General features: G+C 41.7%; 1 long non-coding RNA gene across 9 annotated transcripts in view; it reads right to left on the bottom strand.

The window, feature by feature from the left end:
• LOC139767381 (uncharacterized) overlaps positions 1 to 19,081 on the bottom strand; it is a 332,929-nt gene that overhangs the window by 7,491 nt on the left and 306,357 nt on the right. For all 9 annotated transcript variants that reach the window (XR_011717069.1, XR_011717048.1, XR_011717068.1 and 6 more), the window contains exon 3: positions 9,863 to 9,934. This is a non-coding gene — a long non-coding RNA (uncharacterized lncRNA). The remainder of the gene's footprint in view (positions 1 to 9,862; positions 9,935 to 19,081) is intronic.

Here is a 19,081-nt window from a genome sequence, read left to right as displayed (position 1 = left end):
TCCTCTCATATTAAAGCTCTTTCTCAAATAACTTGCATAACCTACAAGAACTAAACTTGGATGGCTTCACCTCACTATCAATTCCAGTGGCTGACTCCCTTCTTCTCATCACCACCAAGCAATACCTAATAAGCCAGTCCACACTGATACCTTAATATGGAAGCTCTTCTGTCTAGAGTATATTCACATTTTAACTATTAAATGTTTGTTTCGCAGAGAATAACCAGTGCTTATATTATTGTATTATACTCTTGTTTTGCATTATGTTATAGCTTTTTGGCTGAAAGTGAGAAATGTATCTCATAACATCCCATATTATCAAGAATAAACATAGAAAATAACAGTGGAAATTTAATTTACAATCTTTCTTTGCCTGTGAAGACCAGGGTAAGGAAAATATAAAGGAAAAGTAAGACATTGGTGAATACCAAGCATGCATTGCTCTTTGTAGAAAAAAGTACATGTATACATGGTGCATGTGTGTGAATATCTAATCTACCTTTCCATGGTTTACCCCAGATGTTACACATGCCTTGGATCTGTCCAATGACAGCATATCAACCCCAGTGTACCAAATCATTCCAATTCATTCTATTCCGTGCATGCCTCTCCCCCTCCTGTATGTTCAGGTCCCGATTACTCAAAATCTTTTTCACTTGATCCATCCACCTCTAATTTGGTCTCCCACTTCTCCTTGTTCCCTCCACCTCTGACACATATATCCTCTTTGTCAACTTTTCCTCACTCATTCTCTTCATGTGTCCAAATCATTTCAACACACCCTCTTCTGCTCTCTCAATCACCCTTTTTATCATGACACATCTCTCTCTTTCCCTTTCTTTACTTACCTGATCAAACCACCTCACACCACATATTTTCTACAAACGTTTCATTTCCAACACATCCACCCTCCTTCATACAACCCTATGTATAGCCCATGCGTTGCAACCATATAATATTGATGGAACTAATATTCCTTCAAACATACCCATTTTTGCTCTCTGAAATAACGTTCTCCCTTTCCACGCATTCTTCATCGCTTCCAGAACCTTCGCCCTATCCCTAACCCTGTGACTCGCTTCCACTTCCATGGTTCCATTTGCTGCTAAGTCCACTCCCAGATATCTGAAACACTTCACTTCCTCTAATTTTTCTCCATTCAAACTTACATCCCAATTATGTTGTCCCTCAACCCTACTGAACCTAATAACATTGCTCTTACTCACATTTACTCTCAACTTTCTCCTTTCACATATTTTCCCAAACTGTCACCAACTTCTGCAGTTTCTCTCTTGAATCAGCCACCAGAGTTGTATTATCGGCTAATAACAATTGACTCACTTCCCAGGCCCTTTCATGCCCAATGGACTGCATACTCACCCCTCTCCAAAACTTTTGCATTTACCTACCTAACCACCCCATCTACAAACAAATCAAACAACCAAGGGGACATCACACACCCCTGCTGTTGACCAACCTTCACTGTGAACCAGTCACTCTCCTCTCTTCCTACTCGTACACATACCTTACATCATTGGCAAAAAATTTTCACTGCTTCAAACAGCTTACCTCCCACACCATATACCCTTAAGACCTTCCACAAAGCATCTCTGTCAACCTTATCATACATGCTTTTTCCAGATCCATAGATGCTACATACAAATCCATCTGTTTTTTAAGTATTTCTCATATACATTCTTCAAAGCAAACACCTGATCCACACATCTACTACTTCTGAAACCACACTGCTCTTCCCCAGTCTGATGCTCTGTACATGCCTTCACCCTCTCAATCAATTCCTAGCCATATAATTTCCTAAGAATACTCAACAAACTTATGCCTCTGTAGTTTGAACACTCACTTTTATCCCCTTTGCCTTTGAACAGTGGCATTATGTATGCATTCTGCCAATCCTCAGGCACTACACCATGATCCATACATACAATGAATATCCTTACCAACCAATCAACAACATGGCCACCCCCTTTCTTAATGAATTCAACTGCAACACCATCCAAACCTGCCGCCTTGTCGGATTTCATCTTCCACAAAGCTTTCACTACCTCTCCTCTCTTAATCAAACCATTCTCCCTGACCCTCTAACTTCACACACCACCCCGACCAAAACACCCTACATCAGCATACTCTATCATCAAACACATCCCACAAACCTTCAAATTATTCACTCCATCTCCTCCTCCCTTCATCACTACCTGTTACTACTTCCCCCCTTGCCCCCTTCATCGATGTTCCCATTTGTTCTTTTGTCATACGCATGTTATTCACCTCCTTCCAAAACATCTTTTTACTTTCCCTCAATTTAATGATACTCTCTCACCCCAATTCTCATTTGCCCTCTTTTTGCACCTTCCTCTTGAGTTCCTGCCTCTTCCTTTTATACATCTCCCAATCATTAGCACTACTTCCTGGTAATTATCATCCAAATGCCTCTCTTTTCACTTTCACTAACAACTTTACCTCTTCATTCCACCACTCACTACCTTTTATAATCTGTCCATCTCCCAACTTTCTCATGCCACATGCACCTTTCTGGACATACCATCATTGCTTCCCTAAATACATCCCATTCCTCACCCACTCCCCTGATGTCATTTGCTCTCATCTTTTGCCATTCTACACTCAATCTCTCATGGTACTTCCTCACACAATTGTCCTTTCCAAGCTCACTTACTCTCACTGCTCTATTCTCCCCAACATTTTCTCTTCTTTTTTGAAAACCTCTACAAATCTTCATCTTCACCTCCACAAGATAGTGATCAGACATCCCTCCAGATGCCCCTCCCAGCACATTGTGATCAGACATCCCTCCAGATGCCCCTTTCAGCACACTAACATCCAAAAGTCTCTTTTTACACGCCTATCAATTAACAAGTAATCCAATAATGCCCTTTGACCATCTCTCCTATTCACATGCATATGTATATCTCTCTTTTTAAACCAGGTATTCCCAATCACCAGTCTTTTTTCGGCATGCAAATCCACAAGCTCTTCACCATTTCCATTCACAACACCGAATACCCTATGCACACCAATTAACCTTCAACTGGCACATTACTAAACTTCGCATTTAAGTCACCCATCACTAATACCCAGTCTTGTGCATCAAAGCTACTGACACACTCAGTACTCAGTCCTTCCCAAAACACTTGCCTCTTATGATCTTTCTTCTCATGACCAGGCGAATAAGCACCAATAATCACCCATCTATCTATCCACTTTCAGTTTTACCCACAGTGATCTAGAATTTCTTTCTTACACTCTATCACACACTTCCACAACAACTGCTTCAGGAGTAGTGCTACTCCTTCCGTAGCTTTTGACCTCTCACCAACCCCTGACTTTACTCCTAAGACTTTTCCAAACCATTCTTCCCCTTTACCCTTGAACTTCGTTGCACTCAATGCCAGAACATCCAGGTTTCTCTCTTCAAACATACTGTCTCTACTATCTTTTCATCTTGATTATATCCACACACATTCAGACACCCCAATCTGAGCATTTGCAGAGGATGGGTTCTCCCCACTTCACTCCTTCTACCTCGCTGAAGTAGGGGGCAGTGATGCTGTTTCTTGTGGGGCAGGGTAGCAATGGCAATGGATTGAAGTCAAGCAAGAATGAATATATATATATATATTTATTTATTTATTTTATTTATTTTGCTTTGTTGCTGTCTCCCGTGTTAGCGAGGTAGCGCAAGGAAACAGACGAAAGAATGGCCCAACCCACCCACATACACATGTATATACATACACGTCCACACATGCAAATATACATGCCTATACATCTCAACGTGTATATATATATATATATATATATATATATATATATATATATATATATATATATATATATATATATATAAAATATATAAAAAAAAATATATATATATATAAATATATATATATATATATATATATATATATATATATATATATATATATATATATATATTAATTTATTTATTTATTTATTTTGCTTTGTCGCTGTCTCCCGCGTTTGCGAGGTAGCGCAAGGAAACAGACGAAAGAAATGGCACAACCCATCCCCATACACAATGTTCACACACACACGCCCACACACGCAAATATACATACCTATACATCTCAATGTACACATATATATACACACACAGACACATACATATATACCCATGCACACAATTCACACTGTCTGCCCCTATTCATTCCCATCGCCACCTCGCCACACATGGAATACCATCCCCCTCCCCCCTCATGTGTGCGAGGTAGCACTAGGAAAAGACAACAAAGGCCCCATTCGTTCACACTCAGTCTCCAGCTGTCACGCAATAATGCCCGAAACCATAGCTCCCTTTCCGCATCCAGGCCCCACACAACTTTCCATGGTTTACCCCAGACGCTTCACATGCCCTGATTCAATCCACTGACAGCACGTCAACCCTGGTATACCACATCGATCCAATTCACTCTATTCCTTGCCCGCCTTTCACCCTCCTGCATGTTCAGGCCCCAATCACACAAAATCTTTTTCACTCCATCTTTCCACCTCCAATTTGGTCTCCCACTTCTCCTTGTTCCCTCCATCTCTGACACATATATCCTCTTGGTCAATCTTTCCTCACTCATTCTCTCCATGTGCCCAAACCATTTCAAAACACCCTCTACTGCTCTCTCAACCACGCTCTTTTTATTTCCACACATCTCTCTTACCCTTACATTACTTACACGATCAAACCACCTCACACCACACATTGTCCTCAAACATCTCATTTCCAGCACATCCACCCTCCTGCGCACAACTCTATCCATAGCCCATGCCTCGCAACCATACAACATTGTTGGAACCACTATTCCTTCAAACATACCCATTTTTGCTTTCCGAGATAATGTTCTCGACTTCCACACATTCTTCAAGGCTCCCAGGATTTTCGCCCCCTCCCCCACCCTATGATTCACTTCCGCTTCCATGGTTCCATCCGCTGCCAGGTCCACTCCCAGATATCTAAAACACTTTACTTCCTCCAGTTTTTCTCCATTCAAACTTACCTTCCAACTGACTTGACCCTCAACCCTACTGTACCTAATAACCTTGCTCTTATTCACATTTACTCTTAACTTTCTTCTTTCACACACTTTACCAAACTCAGTCACCAGCTTCTGCAGTTTCTCACATGAATCAGCCACCAGCGCTGTATCATCAGCGAACAACAACTGACTCACTTTCCAAGCTCTCTCATCCACAACAGACTTCATACTTGCCCCTCTTTCCAAAACTCTTGCATTCACCTCCCTAACAACCCCATCCATAAACAAATTAAACAACCATGGAGACATCACACACCCCTGTCGCAAACCTACATTCACTGAGAACCAATCACTTTCCTCTCTTCCTACACGTACACATGCCTTACTTCCTCGATAAAAACTTTTCACTGCTTCTAACAACTTGCCTCCCACACCATATATTCTTAATACCTTCCACAGAGCATCTCTATCAACTCTATCATATGCCTTCTCCAGATCCATAAATGCTACATACAAATCCATTTGCTTTTCTAAGTATTTCTCACATATATTCTTCAAAGCAAACACCTGATCCACACATCCTCTATCACTTCTGAAACCACACTGCTCTTCCCCAATCTGATGCCCTGTACATGCCTTCACCCTCTCAATCAATACCCTCCCATATAATTTACCAGGAATACTCAACAAACTTATACCTCTGTAATTTGAGCACTCACTCTTATCCCCTTACATACATACATACACACAGACATATACATATATACACGTGTACATAATTCATACTGTCTGCCTTTATTCATTCCCATCGCCACCCCGCCACACATGAAATAACAAACCCCTCCCCCCTCATGTGCACGAGGTAGCACTAGGAAAAGACAACAAAGGCCACACTCGTTCACACTCAGACTCTAGCTGTCATGTAATAATGCACCGAAACCACAGCTCCCTTTCCACATCCAGGCCCGACAGAACTTTCCAAGGTTTACCCCAGACACTTCACGTGCCCTGGTTCAATCCACTGACAGCACATTAACCCCGGTATACCACATCGTTCCAATTCACTCCATTCCTTGCACGCCTTTCACCCTCCTGCATGTTCAGGCCCCAATCACTCAAAATCTTTTTCACTCCACCTTTCCACCTCCATCTGCCTTCTCCAGATCCATAAAAGCTACATACAAATCCATTTGCTTTTCTAAGTATTTCTCACATACATTCTTCAAAGCAAACACCTGATCAACACATCCTCTACCACTTCTGAAACCACAATGCTCTTCCCCAGTCTGATGCTCTGTACATGCCTTGACCCTCTCAGTCAATACCTTCCCATATAATTTCCCAGGAATACTCAATAAACTTATACCTCTGTAATTTGAACACTCCTTTATCCCCTTTGCCTCTGTACAATGGCACTATGCATGCAATCCACCAATCCTCAGGCACTTCACCATGAACCATACTTGCATTGAATATCCTCCTCAACCAGTCAACAATATATTTCAATTTATTATACTTAGTTGCTGTTTCCCACATTAACGAGGTAGCACAAGGAAACAAGATGAAAGATTGGCCCAACCCACCCACATACACATGTATATACATAAACGCCCACACACGCAAATATACATACCTATACATTTCAATGTATACATATACATATACAAACATAAACATTTACATATCCATACTTGTTGCCTTTATCCATTCCCGTTGCCACCCTGCCACACATGAAATAGCACCCCCCTTCCCCCGCACACATTTGAGGTAGAGCTAGGAATAGACAACAAAGGCCACATTCGTTCACACTCAGTCTCTAGGTGTCATGTGTAATGAACCAAAACCACAGCTCCCTTTCCACATCCAGGCCCCTTTTAATGTTTTACGCGAGACGCTTCACATGACTGATTCAATCTACAGACAGCACATCGACCCCAGTATACCACATCGTTCCAATTCACTCTATTCCTTGCACGCCTTTCACCCTCCTGCATGTTCAGGCCCCAATCGCTGAAAATCTTTTTCACTCCATTCTTTCACCTCCAATTTGGTCTCCCACTTCTCGTTCCCTCCACCTCTGACACATATATCCTCTTTGCCAATTTTTCCTCACTCTTTTCTGCATGTGACCAAACCATTTCAACACACCCTCTTCTACTCTCTCAACCACACTCTTTTCATTGACACACATCTCTCTTACCCTTTCATTACTTACTCGATCAAACCACCTCACACCACATATTGTCTTCAAGCATCTCATTTCCAATACATCCACCCTCCTCCGAACAATCCTATCTACAGCTCTCGCCTCGCAACCATATAACATTGTTGGAACCACTATTCCTTCAGACGTACCCATTTTTGCTTTCCGAGATAATGTTCTCGCCTTCCACACATTCTTCAACACTCCCAGAACCTTCGCCCCCTCCCCTACCCTGTAACTCACTTCCATTTCCATGGTTCCATCCGCTGCCAAATCCACTCCCAGATATCTAAAACACTTCACCTCCTCCAGTTTTTCTCCATTCAAACTTACCTCCCAATTGACTTGTCCCTCAACCTTACTGAACCTAATAACCTTGCTCTTATTCACATTTACTCTCAGCTTTCTTCTTTCCCACACTTTACCAAACTCAATCATCAGCTTCTGCAGTTTCTCACCTGAATCAGCTACCAGTGCTGTATCATAAGTGAACAACAACTGACTCACTTCCCAAGCCCTCTCATCCACAACAGACTGCATATCTTGCCCCTCTCTCCAAAACTCTTGCATCCACCTCCCTAACAACCCCATCCATAAACAAATTAAACACCCATGGAGACATCACGCACCCCTGCCGCAAACTGACATTCACTGAGAACCAATTACTTTCCTCGCTTTCTTCTCATACACATGCCTTACATCCTCGATAAAAACTTTTCACTGCTTCTAACAATTTGCCTCCCACACCATATATTCTTAATACCTTCCACAAAGCATCTCTATCAACTCTATTATATGCCTTCTACAGATCTATAAATGCTACATACAAATCCATTTACTTTTCAAAGTATTTCTCACATACATTCTTCAAAGCAAACACCTGATCCACACGTCCTCTACCACTCCTGAAACCACACTGCTCTTCCCCAATCTGATGCTCTGTACATGCCTTGACCCTCTCAATCAATACCTTCCCATATAATTTCCCAGGAATACTCAACAAACTTATACCTCTGTAATTTGAGCATTCACCTTTATCCCCTTTGCATTTGTACAATGGCACTATGCATGAATTCCGCCAATCCTCAGGCACCTGTATATATATATATATATATATATATATATATATATATTTATTTTTATTATACTTTGTCGCTGTCTCCCGCGTTTGCGAGGTAGCGCAAGGAAACAGACGAAAGAAATGGCCCAACCCCCCCCCCCATACACATGTATATACATACGTCCACACACGCAAATATACATACCTACACAGCTTTCCATGGTTTACCCCAGACGCTTGACATGCCCTGCTTCAATCCACTGACAGCACGTCAACCCCGGTATACCACATCGCTCCAATTCACTCTATTCCTTGCCCTCCTTTCACCCTCCTCTATGCTCAGGCCCCGATCACACAAAATCTTTTTCACTCCATCTTTCCACCTCCAATTTGGTCTCCCTCTTCTCCTCATTCCCTCCACCTCCGACACATATATCCTCTTGGTCAATCTTTCCTCACTCATCCTCTCCATGTGACCAAACCATTTCAAAACACCCTCTTCTGCTCTCTCAACCACGCTCTTTTTATTTCCACACATCTCTCTTACCCTTACGTTACTCACTCGATCAAACCACCTCACACCACGTATTGTCCTCATACATCTCATTTCCAGCACATCCACCCTCCTGCACACAACTCTATCCATAGCTCACACCTCGCAACCATACAACAGTGTTGGAACCACTATTCCTTCAAACATACCCATTTTTGCTTTCCGAGATAATATTCTTGACTTCCACACACTCTTCAACGCTCCCAGATTTTTCGCCCCCTCCCCCACCCTATGATTCACTTCCGCTTCCATGTATATATATATATATATATATATATTGTATTGCAAGAGGTCTCAGTGGTGTGCATCATCTAGTGTATGCAATATTACTACGAAGAAAATGAAACATGATAAGTTCCCAAGTGCGCTTTAGCATATTGATCATATCGTCACGGGAGATAAAAGAATGAGATTGAAGGTGTGGAACAGTCAGCTGATATACAAGGAAGAGACATAGCTAAGACGCCATTGGTAAATTCCCTTATATATAAACTGATATACAATGTGTAATACATTGAAACAATGGCTTACTCTCCACACTCAGGCCTCACAGATGTTTCAGTGATTTACCCTGGCTATTTTATATGCCTTCCTTCAGTCAATGACAAAACATTACCTCCTATATGCAACATTGTTCTAGTTCACTCTATCCTACGCACACTTTTCACTTTCCTGCTTACTCAGGCGAAGAGCACTCAAAATATTTTTCACTGTCTTTCCATCCCCAATATGGTCTACCTCCTCTCTTTGTCCCATCCACTTCTGACACATATTCTTGTTGTCAACCTCTCTTTACTCAATCTTTCCCATCCAAACCATTTTGTAACACAATCTTTAGCTCTCAACTACACTCTTTTTCATCACCACACCTCTCTCTTACCCTTTTGTTATTTACTTGATCAAACTACCTCACCCCACTATACTGTCCTCAAACATTTCACTTCAAACTCCTCTACCATCCTCCACACATCCTCATGTATAGCCCACGCTTTGCATCCATAACACATCTGGGACTACTATACCTTCAAAAAAGTGCCACAACGATTTTTCTTTATTCTTGATGTTTCAAGACATGCTCATCTCATCACCAGAATCTGCAATTACAAATATAATAAATCAGCTGACAATATATTAAAACAAATCACATTTGCAGCTGACATCATCATATACAATAACACAAATATATAAAATTACAATGTGCTGTCAATGGATTGAACCAGGGTATGTGAAGCATCTGGGATAAACCATGGAAAGTTTTGTGGGGCCTGGATGTGGAAAGGGAGCTGTGGTTTTGGGGCATGATACATGACAGCTAGAGACTGAGAGTGAACGAATGTGGCCTTTGTTGCCTTTTCCTAGTGCTACCTCACGCACATGCAGGGGGAGGGGGTTGTCATTTCATGTGCAGCGGAGTGGCGACGGGAATGAATAAGGGCAGACAGTATGAATCATGTACATGTGTATATATGTATATGTATGTGTGTGTATATATATGTATACGTTGAGATGTATACGTATGTTATTGGGCCATACATGTGTATGTGGGTGGGTTGGGCCATTCTTTCGTCTGTTTCCTTGCGCTACCTCACTAACGCGGGAAACAGCGACAAAGTATAATAAATAAATAAATGAATATAAAATTACAACGCAAAGTTATGAAAATCATGTTTTTTAAAGACAAATCATTTAAATTCCTCAATTCATTATGAAAACTGAACAATATATATATATATATATATATATATATATATATCATCCCTGGGGATAGGGGAGCAAGAATACTTCCCACGTATTCCCTGCGTGTCGTAGAAGGCGACTAAAAGGGGAGGGAGCGGGGGGCTGGAAATCCTCCCCTCTCGTTTTTTTTTTAATTTTCCAAAAGAAGGAACAGAGAATTGGGCCAGGTGAGGGTAGTCCCTCAAAGGCCCAGTCCTCTGTTCTTAACGCTACCTCGCTAATGCGGGAAATGGCGAATAGTTTGAAAGAAAAAAAAAGAAAATATATATATATATATATATATATATAAGGGAGCTGTGGTTTCAGGCATTATTGCATGACAGCTAGAGACTGAGTGTAAACGAATGGGGCCTTTGTCGTCTTTTCATAGCGCTACCTCGCACACATGAGGGGGGAGGGGGATGGTATTCCATGTGTGGCGAGGTGGCGATGGGAATGAATAAAGGCAGACAGTGTGAATTGTGTGCATGGGTATATGTGTCTGTGTGTGTATATATATGTGTACATTGAGATGTATAGGTATGTATATTTGTGTGTGTGGACGTGTATGTATATACATGTGTATGGGGGTGGGTTGGGCCATTTCTTTCGTCTGTTTCCTTGCGCTACCTCGCAAACGCGGGAGACAGCGACAAAGCAAAATAAATAAATAAATAATATATATATATATATATATATATATATATATATATATATATATATATATACACGAATAAAGTGCATATGAACGCGCACCTTCATAGAACATACAAACCTCCAACAGCCAGGATCAAACCCGGAACCCCTGTGCAAGAGACAGGCATGCTAACCGCTAGGCTATGGGACTGTATAATAGAAACAACTATTCGAAATACTAAGTACCCGAATACCCTTCGTCTCACAATGGTGAGCAACGGGGTCTATATTGGTTATTTCCGAACAGACACACATAGCCAGCTGATAGCGTTTTACCCCGTTGCTCACCATTGTGAGACGAAGGATATTCGGGTAATTAGTATTTCGAATAGTTGTTTCCCATTATACAGTCCCATAGCCTAGCGGTTAGAATGCCTGTCTCTTGCACAGGGGTCCCAGGTTCGATCCTGCATGTTCAGGCCCCGATCACACAAAATCTTTTTCACTCCATCTTTCCACCTCCAATTTGGTCTCCCTCTTCTCCTCGTTCCCTCCACCTCCGACACATATATCCTCTTGGTCAATCTTTCCTCACTCATTCTCTCCATGTGCCCAAACCACTTCAAAACACCCTCTTCTGCTCTCTCAACCACGCTCTTTTTATTTCCACACATCTCTCTTACCCTTACGTTACTCACTCGATCAAACCACCTCACACCACACATTGTCCTCAAACATCTCATTTCCAGCACATCCATCCTCCTGCGCACAACTCTATCCACAGCCCACGCCTCGCAACCATACAACATTGTTGGAACCACTATTCCCTCAAACATACCCATTTTTGCTTTCCGAGATAATGTTCTCGACTTCCACACATTCTTCAAGGCCCCCAGAATTTTCGCCCCCTCCCCCACCCTATGATCCACTTCCGCTTCCATGGTTCCATCTGCTGCCAGATCCACTCCCAGATATCTAAAACACTTCACTTCCTCCAGTTTTTCTCCATTCAAACTCACCTCCCAATTGACTTGACCCTCAACCCTACTGTACCTAATAACCTTGCTCTTATTCACATTTACTCTTAACTTTCTTCTTCCACACACTTTACCAAACTCAGTCACCAGCTTCTGCAGTTTCTCACATGAATCAGCCACCAGCGCTGTATCATCAGCGAACAACAACTGACTCACTTCCCAAGCTCTCTCATCCCCAACAGACTTCATACTTGCCCCTCTTTCCAAAACTCTTGCATTTACCTCCCTAACAACCCCATCCATAAACAAATTAAACAACCATGGAGACATCACACACCCCTGCCGCAAACCTACATTCACTGAGAACCAATCACTTTCCTCTCTTCCTACACGTACACATGCCTTACATCCTCGATAAAAACTTTTCACTGCTTCTAACAACTTTCCTCCCACACCATATATTCTTAATACCTTCCACAGAGCATCTCTATCAACGCTATCATATGCCTTCTCCAGATCCATAAATGCTACATACAAATCCATTTGCTTTTCTAAGTATTTCTCACATACATTCTTCAAAGCAAACACCTGATCCACACATCCTCTACCACTTCTGAAACCACACTGCTCTTCCCCGATCTGATGCTCTGTACATGCCTTCACCCTCTCAATCAATACCCTCCCATATAATTTACCAGGAATACTCAACAAACTTATACCTCTGTAATTTGAGCACTCACTCTTATCCCCTTTGCCTTTGTACAATGGCACTATGCACGCATTCTGCCAATCCTCAGGCACCTCACCATGAGTCATACATACATTAAATAACCTTACCAACCAGTCCACAATACAGTCACCCCCTTTTCTAATAAATTCTACTGCAATACCATCCAAACCTGCTGCCTTGCCGGCTTTCATCTTCCGCAAAGCTTATATATATATATATATATATATATATATATATATATATATATATATATATATATATATATATATATATATATATGGGGTTGTTAGGGAGGTGAATGCAAGAGTTTTGGAAAGAGGGGCAAGTATGAAGTCTGTTGGGGATGAGAGAGCTTGGGAAGTGAGTCAGTTGTTGTTCGCTGATGATACAGCGCTGGTGGCTGATTCATGTGAGAAACTGCAGAAGCTGGTGACTGAGTTTGGTAAAGTGTGTGGAAGAAGAAAGTTAAGAGTAAATGTGAATAAGAGCAAGGTTATTAGGTACAGTAGGGTTGAGGGTCAAGTCAATTGGGAGGTGAGTTTGAATAGAGAAAAACTGGAGGAAGTGAAGTGTTTTAGATATCTGGGAGTGGATCTGGCAGCGGATGGAACCATGGAAGCGGAAGTGGATCATAGGGTGGGGGAGGGGGCGAAAATTCTGGGGGCCTTGAAGAATGTGTGGAAGTCGAGAACATTATCTCGGAAAGCAAAAATGGGTATGTTTGAAGGAATAGTGGTTCCAACAATGCTGTATGGTTGCGAGGCATGGGCTATGGATAGAGATGTGCGCAGGAGGATGGATGTGCTGGAAATGAGATGTTTGAGGACAATGTGTGGTGTGAGGTGGTTTGATCGAGTGAGTAACGTAAGGGTAAGAGAGATGTGTGGAAATAAAAAGAGCGTGGTTGAGAGAGCAGAAGAGGGTGTTTTGAAGTGGTTTGGGCACATGGAGAGGATGAGTGAGGAAAGATTGACCAAGAGGATATATGTGTCGGAGGTGGAGGGAGCAAGGAGAAGAGGGAGACCAAATTGGAGGTGGAAAGATGGAGTGAAAAAGATTTTGTGTGATCGGGGCCTGAACATGCAGGAGGGTGAAAGGAGGGCAAGGAATAGAGTGAATTGGAGCGATGTGGTATACCGGGGTTGACGTGCTGTCAGTGGATTGAATCAAGGCATGTGAAGCGTCTGGGGTAAGCTATGGAAAGCTGTGTAGGTATGTATATTTGCGTGTGTGGACGTATGTATATACATGTGTATTGGGGGGGTTGGCCCATTTCTTTCGTCTGTTTCCTTGCGCTACCTCGCAAGCGCGGGAGACAGCGACAAAGTATAAAAAAAAAAAAAAAAAAAAAATATATATATATATATATATATATATATATATCTTAATGCTACCTCGCTAATGCGGGAAATGGCAAATAGTATGAAAAAAAAAAAAATATATATATATATATATATATATATATATATATATATTTTTTTTTTTTATACTTTGTCGCTGTCTCCCGCGTTTGCGAGGTAGCGCAAGGAAACAGACGAAAGAAATGGCCCAACCCCCCCCATACACATGTATATACATACGTCCGCACATGCAAATATACATACCTACACAGCTTTCCATGGTTTACCCCAGACGCTTCACATGCCTTGATTCAATCCACTGACAGCACGTCAACCCCGGTATACCACATCGCTCCAATTCACTCTATTCCTTGCCCTCCTTCATGTTCAGGCCCCGATCACACAAAATCTTTTTCACTCCATCTTTCCACCTCCAATTTGGTCTCCCTCTTCTCCTCGTTCCCTCCACCTCCAACACATATATCCTCTTGGTCAATCTTTCCTCACTCATTCTCTCCATGTGCCCAAACCATTTCAAAATACCCTCTTCTGCTCTCTCAACCACGCTCTTTTTATTTCCACACATCTCTCTTAACCTTACGTTACTTACTCGATCAAACCACCTCACACCACACATTGTCCTCAAACATCTCACTTCCAGCACATCCATCCTCCCGAGCACCACTCTATCCATAGCCCACACCTCACAACCATACAACACTGTTGGAACCACTATTCCTTCAAACATACCCATTTTTGCTTTCCGAGATAATGTTCTCGACTTCCACACATTCTTCAAGGCTCCCAGAATTTTCGCCCCCTCCCCCACCCTATGATCCACTTCTGCTTCCATGGTTCCATCCGCTGCCAGATCCACTCCCAGATATCTAAAACACTTCACCTCCTCCAGTTTTTCTCCATTCAAACTCACCTCCCAATTGACTTGACCCCCATCCCTACTGTACCCAACAACCTTGCTCTTATTCACATTTACTCTTAACTTTCTTCTTTCACACACTTTACCAAACTCAGTCACCAGCTTCTGCAGTTTCTCACATGAATCAGCCACCAGCGCTGTATCATCAGCGAACAACAACTGACTCACTTCCCAAGCTCTCTCATCCCCAACAGACTTCATACTTGCCCCTCTCTCCAAAACTCTTGCATTCACCTCCCTAACAACCTCATCCATAAACAAACTAAACAACCATGGAGACATCACACACCCCCTGCCGCAAACCTACATTCACCGAGAACCAATCACTTTCCTCTCTTCCTACACGTACACATGCCTTACATCCTCGATAAAAACCTTTCACCGCCCTTAACAACTCGCCTCCCACACCATATATTCTTAATACCTTCCACAGAGCATCTCCATCAACTCCATCATATGCCCTCTCCAGATCCACAAATGCTACATACAAATCCATCTGCTTTTCTAAGTATTTCTCACATACATTCTTCAAAGCAAACACCTGATCCACACATCCTTATACCACTTCTGAAACCACACTGCTCTTCCCCAATCTGATGCTCTGTACATGCCTTCACCCTCTCAATCAATACCCTCCCATATAATTTACCAGGAATACTCAACAAACTTATACCTCTGTAATTTGAGCACTCACTCTTATCCCCTTTGCCTTTGTACAATGGCACTATGCACGCATTTCGCCACTCCTCAGGCACCTCACCATGAGTCATACATACATTAAATAACCTTACCAACCAGTCAACAATACAGTCACCCCCTTTTTTAATAAATTCCACTGCAATACCATCCAAACCTGCTGCCTTGCCGGCTTTCATCTTCCGCAAAGCTTTTACTACCTCTTCTCTGTTTACCAAATCATTTTCCCTAACCCTCTCACTTTGCACACCACCTCGACCAAAACACCCTATATCTGCCACTCTGTCATCAAACACATTCAACAAACCTTCAAAATACTCACTCCATCTCCTTCTCACATCACCACTACTTGTTATCACCTCCCCATTTGCGCCCCTCACTGAAGTTCCCATTTGCTCCCTTGTCTTACGCACTTTATTTACCTCCTTCCAGAACATCTTTTTATTCTCCCTAAAATTTAATGATACTCTCTCACCCCAACTCTCATTTGCCCTTTTTTTCACCTCTTGCACCTTTCTCTTGACCTCCTGTCTCTTTCTTTTATACATCTCCCACTCAATTGCATTTTTTCCCTGCAAAAATTGTCCAAATGCCTCTCTCTTCTCTTTCACTAATACTCTTACTTCTTCATCCCACCACTCACTACCCTTTCTAATCAACCCATCTCCCACTCTTCTCATGCCACAAGCATCTTTTGCGCAATCGATCACTGATTCCCTAAATACATCCCATTCCTCCCCCACTCCCCTTACTTCCATTGTTCTCACCTTTTTCCATTCTGTACTCAGTCTCTCCTGGTACTTCCTCACACAAGTCTCCTTCCCAAGCTATATAATTTTGTAGGGGATGAATTAGTCTTAGTCACGTATGATTGGTTATTTATTTATTGTTAACACAGATTCCATTATCTGAACTTCAACTTAATTAGTACATCTGTTAATAACTCTGAAATCTTTGATTAGATTATGATCACTGCCTATGATGTGACCTCTTAACAACTGAAAAGCCCAGGTCCTCTAATTGAGAGTTAGTGTATGATGATACACCAAGTTGTTGATCGACTTTCACCTTGAATTGGAGCTTTGAACATCCAGTTTATGGTAAAACTTCTGTTATCCATAATTCAAGACAACTAAATGTTCAAACTGACTTATGTGTTTTGGTTTCATTGGCAACATTCCCATATCAGAAAAAAAATTGAAAAATTTATAGGATATGTAAAACTATTTCATATTGCATGTCCACCATACCACAATGATTTGTGTACTCACCACCATGTGTTTTGTGGTGTTGTTGATTATCGGCATGGTTTTGTGAGCTGGTCTTGCACATTTGTGTATTTTGTACACCTGTGATTAGTGTCATGGAAAATTGCCTCTTTCAAGCATCATTAGCAATTACCTGACAGCTCCTCAATGCCATCTATATTTTGCACAAAGTGCAAAAGGAACATCGTAAGCCTAAAAAAGGAGATGGAGTTGTGCAAGAGGCTGGCAATAGGCTAGTCCAAGGCAGCAGTTATGAAGTACTTCACTGTGGGTATGAGGACTGTTTATGACATTATCAAGAAGCAGAAGATTAAAGCATTTAGAAGTGCATATTTGCTTACATATATTAGTACTTCCTGTATGTAAAATATTTACAAATAGGTTAAAAATATTTAAATGTGTGTGGTAGAAAGTGCCAAAACTTCGTTAAGGGTTGCCAGGTGAAGTAAGGATGGGTCCTGAGTGGAATGCACCACATTTCCACCAACAGGTCAGTCTCACCGTTACCACCATTGTATGTGGACTTGTGCTATTTGTACAATTTGAGTATACCTGCTAAAGTGATTTTCCTACAGCAACTGTGTTTGTAAATATGACAACCAAACATCCCCCAACATCTCCTACCCCAGAATCAGCATTTAAACTGAAGAGAGCCTCTCTGACCTTACAAACAAAGCTAAAAATCTTAAGTGTGGCTAATGCTAGTGAGGGAGCATCAACTAGTAGAAAATATGCCAAAACTTCTGATAGGGTTGGCAGATGGAGTAAGCATGGTTCCTGGGTGGAATGCACTACATTCATACCAGTAGGTCAATTTTGTAGATATCATCATTTTGCATTTTCTGCTACTTGTGTGAAATGGATATTCCTGCCAATGAGCTTTTCCTGCAACCTGTTGTGTATGTGTTTGTTAATATGGCATCCAAACATCCAGCACCATCTCCTACCCAGGAACCAGCAGATTAATAGAAAAGAACCTCTCTTCCTTAAAAAGGAGGCTAAAAAATCTTATTACACGCTGACGCTGATGAGGGAGCGTCAGCGCTTAGGTATGCTTAAATCCTGGGTGAATCTACAATCCACAAAAATAAAGAATGCATAGAAAATTTGGAGCACTATGGTCCACTACTCTACTGTCTGCTAAGGTATCTTACAAGGGTTAGAAATCCACTTCTGGAGAAGATGGAGAAAATGCTATCATTTATGCATACAGCACAAAACGAAGAAAAGCAGCCTGAGTAACCCTCAGCTTGGGTTTAAAGTTTTGAAGATTTCCGAGTGTTTATGTAAAGAAGACAATGTCGAGTGTTTATGTAAAGAAGACAATGTAGCTGAGCCAAAGCCATTTCAAGCAAATAAAGGATGCCTAGATAAGTTCATTTGATATCAGATGCCACATTGTGTAACAATTTTTTCACAAGCCCCTTTTTCATATCCAACTATAGTCTCCACTCACAATATCAATTCAAAGGTGGTGTCTGTGCTTATTCCAACATCAATACACCTGTTGGACACCTCAAGGACCCTGAGTCCTTAAACTTTGGTATCATCTGGCTCAAGGTCTGTCTCCCAGCTACCAAACTTTTCCTTTGTTTTGCCTATTGCTCTTATAATTCTATGAGTTATATATCTTTCTTTGACTATTCAAACACCTGCCATGAAACAGTAGCATCTCACCCACAAGCAAAGATCCTCTAATCCTCTTGTTCACCATAAGGAATGGTTGAAGTCCTCTCATTTGGACAGCAGGGAGAATGAAGCCCTCAAGTACTTCATTCTCTGTGTACTAAAATTATCTCCCACCCCACCCATATTCCTGACTACTATGACCACTCTCTTAATATTCTGGATCTGTTTTTCACCCAAATCCTTTATGCAGTAACTACATGATATTGCCCCAAGTTGGTTCATCTGACCACACTCATTAATGTATCTTTTAAT

The sequence above is a fragment of the Panulirus ornatus genome, chromosome 4 (assembly GCF_036320965.1).
Source record: "Panulirus ornatus isolate Po-2019 chromosome 4, ASM3632096v1, whole genome shotgun sequence".
NCBI classification, from domain to species: domain Eukaryota; kingdom Metazoa; phylum Arthropoda; class Malacostraca; order Decapoda; family Palinuridae; genus Panulirus; species Panulirus ornatus.
This window is presented reverse-complemented; position numbering and strand designations above follow the sequence as displayed.